The sequence below is a fragment of the Podarcis pityusensis genome (genome assembly GCF_964106645.2).
Source record: "Podarcis pityusensis genome assembly, chromosome: 3".
In the NCBI taxonomy this organism is placed as follows: Eukaryota; Metazoa; Chordata; class Lepidosauria; order Squamata; family Lacertidae; genus Podarcis; species Podarcis pityusensis.
The window spans coordinates 93,919,765-93,929,599 of record NC_138026.1 but is presented as its reverse complement, the minus strand read 5'-3'; positions in this window follow the sequence as shown (position 1 = coordinate 93,929,599).

The following is a 9,835-nucleotide window of genomic DNA, read 5'->3' as shown; positions in this document are numbered from 1 at the left end:
TGGGACCATGTGGCTTCTGACAGCATTGCAAATGACAGTTCTTGTTCTACTGGTGGTGCAGAGGGCCACCTTACATCCTCAATAGTCTAGGGCAGTTCATGTGGCACTCAAGGGCATTTTTGGCAGAGAAATCAGGGCAGGCATAGGAAGTAGCCCCAGCAACCTTGCTTTGCAGCTAGAATGCTACACCTAGGATTACAAAGCAGGTGGGAGTTGTGTAAGACATCTGTATGGCATGGAGAATTTTGCCCCATTTGTTGGGTACTAGATGTTGCCTTGGCACAGCTCTCTGTTTATCCTGCTCCAGTCAAAGCAGCTGTAGACAATCAAGCAGCCTGTGTGTATAGGACAGAAGTATCTGTCATGGTGTTTAATAAAACTCATCTTCCTGGAATGCCCTAGGCACCAAGAGTAAGAGATCAGATGAATATCTCACTGGAAAAAGCATTAAGCTGGCTTGCTGGGTTTAACCTTATGGATGGAAATCTCCGAAAGCTGCCATTTAAAGAATTATCTTGTCCAGTGTTGACAGAAGAATCAAGCCTTTGCATTCCCGAAATGATATATTTCTACCTAGATAATAGTTAATTTTGATACGTTTTATATATACCTTCTGAGCTTTACAGAATTCATTCAAGAATACTTGCTTTTTTAAAGAAATATGCTTTAAAGCTGGTTGTTATTTTGTTTTACTTAATATTAATGAACCTGCTAACAAGTAAGCTGGTGTACTAAGATAAATTAAATAGATTTAACCAGAGTGCAATTTGTGTGTAAACTGCTTTTGATTTTCCAAACATTCTCTACTATTAATCTTGTCTTGTGGACAAGACTGAACTTAACCTTCCAGGGGTCCTTTACCTTTACCTTACCTACTATTCATTCAGGACTGGTGTGCGAATAGCCCATAAGGTAAGATCTCTGTAACAACTTCTTATAAAGTGGGTTGTCTTCTGTGAATCACAATTATTTGTTCATTAATTTAGAACATTTTCACCTAGTTCTCCAGCTGAAAAAGGGGACGGGGAGGAAGAGGAAAGCAAGCAAACTCAGATACCGATTCTAGAAGTTACAAGCAAGATTCATACAATTATCAGCTTGAATGGAAACAGTTCTGAGGAAGCAAGGAGTCTCTTAGTAGAGCTGATGGAGAGACTTTGCTTCCCTCTCTGCTGTTGCTGGATGGCAGTCAAGAATGTAAATAGAGTGTGCTGGATGAGGCCAATGGACCATCTAGTCCAGCATCCTGTTCCCACAGTGGCCAGCTATAGGAAACCCTCAAGCAGGGCCTGGGGGCAAGAGCATCCCCACCCACCCTCACCCCCTAGTATCAAGAAGCATTACTGCCTCCAGTTGTGACTTAATTAGTACAGTTCTGGACTAATTAGTATACGCAGTTCATGATTTATATAAAGCACCTAAAATCCTGGGTACTGGACAAAAGTGAGGAAGAAGGAGATTCTTTACACAGATAAGGTTGTATAGTTGCCTGATTTTTGCTCCAGAAAAATCTCGTCTTCCATCGTTTTTAAATAAAGCAGGGATAGGGAATCTGTGGCCCTCCAGGTGTTATTGGACTACAACTCGATCACCTTCTGTGAACTCCATGGGAATTGGAGTCCAGCGACTTATGGAGGGTCAGAATTAAAGACTGTATCCCCCCCCCCCATGATGCTAAGGATATATTAGAAAACATGCTGTCTCAGTGTATGAATAGATGGTACACCCATGATCCAGAACATCTGTACCATTTAATATCATGGCTTAGTCCCAAAGAGAACAAGCAGCTTTTGCTTGATAAGGGTATTGAGAATCTTGTGTTGTAGATCCCTAGACCCCTTCACAGAACTGCATTTTCCAAAGTTAGCTATTAAGCCTATGGGTGTAGATACGCCAATGATATGGCACTGCTTATTTTATAGTTCTTGTGTTCTCTATCCCCTGCTGATTTCTGCAAGGTCCCAGGGCATTTTTATCAGAACTCTTGGCACCTTCGTAGTCCATCTAAGTTCCCCCATTACTGTTTGTATGTGGGGCTCCAGCATTACATTATAGCCAGTGGGCAGCTGTCACACTGAAATATGTTGATAGGAATAAATGGCAGGCTGTCAAAAATCTTAAAGGGAATCGATACAAGTAACACATTAAGGGGGGGGGGACTGTTGACACTATAACTCTTTTTATTTATTTATTTAAAGTTTGTAGATATAGTGGGAATAGTTTGGTTTCCTGGAGTTCTTCCCTGGTGAGGAAAAAAAACTATAATTGCAGTGAATACTTTCCTTGATGTGCCTGCTTTAAAATGTGCCTGCAAAAAAAAGGCATGATATAATGTGTAGTCATATCAGTCAGTACTAATCCTTTGCTAGTCAAAGTCCAAAGTCCGCTTTGAGAATGAGAAAGGTTTTAAGGATCACCATCCAGCTGCACTAAATTAAGAGCTTCAACACCAGTGTTTACACCAAAGAGAACACAGCATTTTTTTTGTTATTATTTATAACTTATACTTTAATATACAAATTCCTTCATAATCTTTACCTGTTAGATCACATTTTGCAGAACACCAGTGCCTTGTAAGTTTCTCTTCATCATCAAATTGCATGCTATATAAAATCTATAGGCTCGGGTCCAAAGGCACAAGATGCAGCAACTTTGCTAAAATTAAGATTGATTTGGTCAGTGTCTGAATGGGAAAGAGAGAGACTGCCTGGGAATCCCATGCAAGCAATCCTTAATTCAGCGAAAGGAAGGTGGGACAGATGGTGGGTTAAGGCATTCAACTGCACTATTGTAAAGAAATTCTCTGTTTGTTTGCCCAATGTTTATTCTGTTTGCCTTACACAAAATGAAGACTCTTGTCCCATAGAAACTGCTAGCGGTTTATGCCACGCAGCCAGCCCACTATTTGGAAAGGCTTCCCTTAGTCATGCTGTGTTAGTCCAGTTTCTGCATGGGCGAATTGAGGAACCTAAAATGCACATTTAAAAATGGGAACTTAGAAAGCAATCTCTGAGCTATTTGGACTCATAATTCCACCTAACTGGAAACATATGTTACACATAACAACCGTGTCCAGCTTGCATGCTTGGTCACAGAGGCACAGGCATTCCTATGAAAACTAGGATTCCTCCGTCGTAAGACTGTTCTTTAGTGCCCTCTACTGTGAAGAATTCAAATTCTCCTGAGAATAAGGAAAAGTTGTTTTTCAACAAGGCATTAAAAAGGAGACGCATTAGACACACACTTTGGAGCTACCATTAGACGGAGTGAGGCAGCTGTATCAGGAGCTGGTTGGGATATTGTGAAAGGGTAGCAAACTGTTAGTGACTTTATTATTGTTGTACAGTCCTTTTGCCACCAGGGAGGAGAGGGGGGAGAGTGCTTATAGGCTGTTCTGCCTTTTGTGCCAAAATCTCCTTAGGTACTATGCATCTTTACTTGATGTGTTTGCCATTTGCTATTCTGGCTCAGGCAGCCAAATGTCTCAGACCAGCCCCTATTTAATGGTCCTCTACATTAAAGGGACGCGGGTGGCGCTGTGGGTAAAACCTCAGTGCCTAGGACTTGCCGATCGTATGGTCGGCGGTTCGAATCCCCGCGGCGGGGTGAGCTCCCGTCTTTCGGTCCCAGCTCCTACCCACCTAGCAGTTTGAAAGCACCCCTAAGTGCAAGTAGATAAATAGGGACCGCTTTATAGCAGGAAGGTAAACGGTGTTTCCGTGTGCTGCGCTGGTGCTGGCTTGCCAGCTGCAGCTTCGTCATGCTGGCCACGTGACCCGGAAGTGTCTTCGGACGGCACCGGCTCACGGCCTCTGGAGCGAGATGAGCACGCAACCCCAGAGTCGGACACGACTGGCCTGTATGGGCAGGGGTACCTTTACCTTTACATTAAGTTTAAATTTTCCTTGGTGCATCTAACCCATTTTAGATCTCATGGCAACCAGGCGATGAACTTTTTTTGCAGTGGCACCCAACCTCTGAAAGCTCTCTCTTTCTCTGTGTCACACACAGAGACGCACACACACACGTGTGTGTGTAAGGCAGTTACCACCTGTGATGTTGTTTCAGCATCTGTTAAAGGCTGCTTTGTTCATTTAAGCATTCTGCTGTTTTTATTGCCAGCCTTGTTCTGATAATTTTTACTGAGGTTTATTGTACTTCTTTTATGTCTGCATTTTAATGTATTTGTTTTGTACTTTAGTAGTAGAAGAAGAAGAGTTTGGATTTGATATCCTGCTTTATCACTACCCTAAGGAGTCTCAAAGCGGCTACCAATCTCCTTTCCCTTCCTCCCCCACAACAAACACTCTGTGAGGTGAGTGAGGCTGAGAGACTTCAGAGAAGTGTGACTGGCACAAGGTCACCCAGCAGCTGCATGTGGAGGAGCGGGGAAGCGAACCCGGTTCACCAGATTACAAGTCCACCGCTCTTAACCACTACACCACACTGGCTCTCAGTAAGTAATAAGGGTTGCAATCCTAAATATTACTTACTAGGGTAAACTTGCATAGACTTGCAAGTGTGTCTTGTTGGTTTGATATGTTTTGTACACTACCCTGAGGTAGTTTTGATAATGAAGGACAGCATAAGAGCTGCTGCTGCTGATTTTATACCTGATAGAAGGTAGCAGACAAACCATTATGTAAGCTCAAACATTAGTATCATTGCTCCACTGATCAGTGGGAAAGTACATTTGTGTCCACAGGAACTGGGCTAGAATGCTAGCAAAACCAAGAAATTGAAGTGACTAGTTTTTGCATGGGCACCATACATTTAAAGCAGGTGGCAATTCTATGCAAGTTTACCCTAGTAAGTAATATTCAGGATTGCAACCCTTATTACTTACTGAGCCACTTAGGCTATAACCTTAAACACATCTACTGTACTGGGATTAGACTCCATTAGACACAATGTAACATACTTCTGCATAAACAAGAATTGGATTACACTACTTGTGATGTAAAACCAAGGTACTTTAAAGCTTAGAGGGTGTAGCAGTGCCTTTTTAGGATTTCCAGGCTAAACATCAGGAGCACTACAAATTACAGGAGTTATGTAAAGAAATTACATCTTATTTTAAGGTTGTAGGCAGAAATACAGAGACAGAGATTAAGCACAGGTCACAAAAGAAACAAAGCTGAACTAAACATTGGCTTCAAAACAGTAACTTCTATCACCATGTTCCAGGAATGTACATAGTCATTTATAATGTGACTCAGCAGATTGCTCTGTCATAATTCTAAGACGGCAGAGTGGGTGGAGTTTGGCAGGTAACCTGGTATGCCGAAAGAGCAGGTGAGAGATGAAAGATTTGGATGGGTGATGGCCTGGGAACATTGCAGAAGCTCCTGCAGCCAATCGGAAACCGTGGAAGCCCTGTTGGACGTTCGACTTCCAAAAATAGTTCGCAAACCAGAACAGTCACTTCCGGGTTTGCGGCATTCGGGAGCCAAAACGTTTGAGAATTAAACTGTTCGAAAACCATGGTACAACTGTACATTTGCACCAACTTGGAGTTCCATGACAGAAGAAAGGCAGGATATAAACATTTTTTAAAAAATGAACCAGGCTTCTCGTTTTAAAAAGAAAACGGAAGCCAGGGTGAGGCACATACCAGTAATTGTAAACAAGTTCTAGACTTTATTTCTCAGGAATGTTCTGGGTCAGTTGTTTAGACTTCTAAAGTCTGAACAATGTAAACTCATATTCTGCAGCTGGAATGGGGAATCTGTGGCTTTTCAAACGTTGTTGGATTACAACGCCTATCATCCCTGACCATTGGCCATGCTGGCCGGGGCTGAAGGGGAAATGGAGTCTGACATTTGGAGGCAACAATCATCCCTGATGATTCAGGTGCAAAAGACACACATTTAACAGGAAAGAACTCGGAGCCCCATAATTTGCTTGGAGGATCAGAACTGAACTGAGTGCACAATCTTTCCACATAACTTTTTTTAAATTTCCGCAATGTATTTTTTATGGTGATGGGGGAGTTATTTTGTCATTGCCATTTCTGAACAAGTGGGAGTCAGGAATCTTTGCTGCTCTACTGCAACTCACACCAAAATTCACCAGGAGATCCTGATCTTTGCAGGGTAGTACACAATGAAGTGACACCATCCCACACCTTGGGTTAGAACTTGACCCATGGCACAGTCACAAAGAGGTTGATCTTGATGTGAATAGGTTATCCTTCAGTGCAAACGCAGCCAGTAAAAGGTCTCCTGCTGCTTATTGGTCTCTCTGCAATTTTTGCACCACTAATTATGCATTCTTGAAAATAGGTGTACCTGGAAGGCGATTTCTTACTGAGAGAGACGACTGCAGATGAGACCCATTATCTTGCTGCTTTGCAAAATAGCTCTTTTCTTTCAGGCATTTATTATGAATGCCTCTATTTTTAAGCCTATCATTGGCTAGTTATTTGCTAGAATAATTCCGTCCTCTCCTTTAGCTACATTGCGATCACTTAAAGGGCATGACTCACCAAGCTTTCCCCCTGGAGAATATAAATGGTAGAGTAGATGTTTTCATCAACCTCCCTCCTGTTTGGGGGAAAAAATATGTTTATGTTCATTGTTATTTTCTTTAATTTCCTGCCACAGGTCCCCAAACAAAACAGAACAAAAACCTTCTAAAAATATAGCTCCCTGTCAAAAGGACAGCTATTATTAACATGGAATTGTCACCAACCCAACCTTATCTTCTGCTGTGTTAACTGTTAAGGTTTTCACCATGAGCATTATTAAGTTGGACTCTTAAGAATTACATTTCTAAATCTGAGATTTAACTAGAGACTCTTTGCTTCAATAGATTTGTATCTCAGGCAAATAAAAGGAATGCACTCTAGCTGTGTACTACTCCTTTTTAGTATTTTATTTTTATTTTTTGAGATTTCATGAGGCACTTAGCCAAGGCAAACTGAAGGTCAACAGCAGATGAACCAAAAGGCTTGTTGTATACTGCAAGCAGAAGGTAGGAATTTGCTATGCCCACACCAATAAATATGGCAATTAGGAATCTTTCTGTTCTGCTCTCCTGTGGTTTTGAGCTTGGCAGAATCACCTTTATGCTAACTGGACTCTGGCTGAGACCCAGAACCAAATATTCACAGTGGCCAACCAGATGCCTATGAGAAGCCCACAATCAGGACATGAGCACAACAGGACTCACCTGTTTATAATACCCAGCAACTGGTATTCAGAGACACCTACAGCCATCATTGATATAGTAGTCATTGATAGCTTTATCTTCCATGAATCTTAGACAAGGATGCAGGACTAGTTGGGCCTTTGGCCTGGTCCAGGAGGGTTCTTAAATTCTTAGAAACATAAAAGAAATACTGCCCTGCCTTCTCCAGCAGGAAACTTCTCAAGCTAAAAAGTTAAGATGCTTCAAAAGTGATCAATATCCTGCTGGAGGAAACATCTGAGCAAACGTTAATTACAAAAAGCAAAACTTCCACCTAGAAATGTTTGATTTGATTTAATTGATGCCCTTAGAGTTAGGGATCTGACTGCATCCACAATTAACACTTGGATATTGCTGTGGTGGCGATTTTTGCATTTCAAAGGAATCCTATAATTGCTTAGGGCTCCACCATGTGCTACAAAATCAGTGGCTACACTGCATGCATCCATAGTGCACTACATGCTAGTCTGTGAGAGCGAAACATCTTCTTTAAAGCACTTGTTGTTATTCTTGTTTTGGTTTATCTCTTCCTGTTGCTGCTCTGTTCATGGTGAATATAGTATTGCAAGTGTCAACAGAGTTAGACCAGAACTTTTGAGGCTCTACAATTCAGTGCTTAACACCATAGCCAGACACTGGAAAGACTTGTCAGGTGTGAACATGGACCACTGGTACCAAATCGTATGGGAAACAACCTTACTGGAAAAGCTAACCAACAGACTGAAACTGACACGGGGACAAATAGAAGAGGACACCTTCACCCCAGTATGAGTCCCCTTTATCACATACACAGCTTAACAGTCAACAACAAGAACCCACTGACAGCATATGAATCAATCCATCCACCCCCTCACAAATGCAAACAAACCCCACTGCAACCAACTACAGATAACCAACCACGCCTTGCCCCTCACCAATCCCTCTCATTACCAAGGAAAGGTAATAAGCAAGTAGAAAGAGAACCTACCCAGTTGACACTGACAACCCCCCTCCACATGTACACTATATAAAAAGAATATGTTTCCCCATCCCTCCCTCTTCTTCCCCGACCCCATACTGAATACAAAACTAATGTCTCATATCAAATCTAACTGATTTGCAGAAAAGACTCTACAACCTGAAAAGACAGACAATGCATGTACTTTTGTAAACTAAAAAAATCTTTATTTTATTTTTAAAAAACACCAATTCAGTGCTTGAATTGGTTGGAAAACAGATTCCAGTTTAGCTGAGGTTTTTTTTTTTTTAAAATTAATATTTATTTTCTGGGTTTCCATAAATTCAGGGTAGCTAATAAGTATTGAAAGCAGAAGTCTGCATACTCTCCCAGCAGCCACAGCTGAAGCCCCTGGAGATTATTGTTTGCTGACTGTGGCTTCGATTTGGCATAGGATGGGGAAGAGTTGGCTCAGAAACAAGACAGCACATGTGAAAAGGAGCTCAGGATTGTAGTCAATCGCAAGCTGAATGCGAGTCAGTACAGTGATGCAGGTGCGGGGGGAAAGTGAATACAATTTGGGGATGCATTCCTAGCCCAAATCATGAGAAGTTATAGTTCTGCTTTTATCTTGCACTGGTTTGACCTCTTCTGGAATACTTCAAACACTTCAAAGGATATAAACAATTATTACATAAAATAGGATACAGTGGTACCTCTGGTTACGAACTTCTTTCCAGAGGTCCATTCTTAACCTGAAACTGTTCTTAACCTGAGGTACTTTAGCTAATGGGGCTTTCCACTGCTGCTGCCACGCGATTTCTGTTCTCATCCTGAGGTAAAGTTCTTAACTCGAGGTACTACTTCTGGGTTAGTGGAGTCTGTAACCCAAAGTGTTTGTAACCCGAGGTACCACTGTATAGACAAATTGGAACAGGGTCAGAGGATGGAGACCAAAATGAGCAGCAGTATGGAAAAGCAGTCCTATGAGGGAAGGGTGAAGGAACAGCAGGGTATAATTAACATGCAGAAAAATACACTAAGGTGCTGGTGACCTTGATGAGAGATGATAGTACTTCACATTTCTGAAGGGCTGTCACACAGAGAGCCAACAACCTTTAGCTGTCAAGTTGTAATGTGATTCAGTATGCTACCTAAAGTTTGGCACCTCGTGTTCAGGATCCCCACCCCACATCCCACCAGGTCCTAGTGAATGCTAGAGCTAAAAATGCCCCCGTACCTTTAGCTACTCCATTAAGAGCTATGTTTTTCAAAAAACTACTTGCAGTGATTGGTTGAACAATGGATTTCTGTTTATATGCCTGGCACTTCACATGCATGCTTGCACTGGCATCAATACTGCAAGAAATGTGTGTTACGAGGGTCTGCCTTTTGCTGGATTCATACTTGTCTACAATGCAGAAGCAAGTCACAATTCCAGCAGTCACCATCTCCACAGTGAGAGAAGCAGAGTATACAGGCAGACGCACTGAAGGTGTCTTGCTGAAGGACCCATCAAAACCTGAAGCCAATACTGATCTTTCCCCCCATGATAGAATCTGCAGCCCCCTTAGCACCAGTCAGATAGGTGAGCCAGAAGAAGAGCAGGAGACGCTAGGGATTGAACCCGGAACCTTCTACATGCAAGGCAGAGGCTCTACTACTAAGCTATGGCCCTTCCCATCCTCACAACTCAAGGAAACAGGA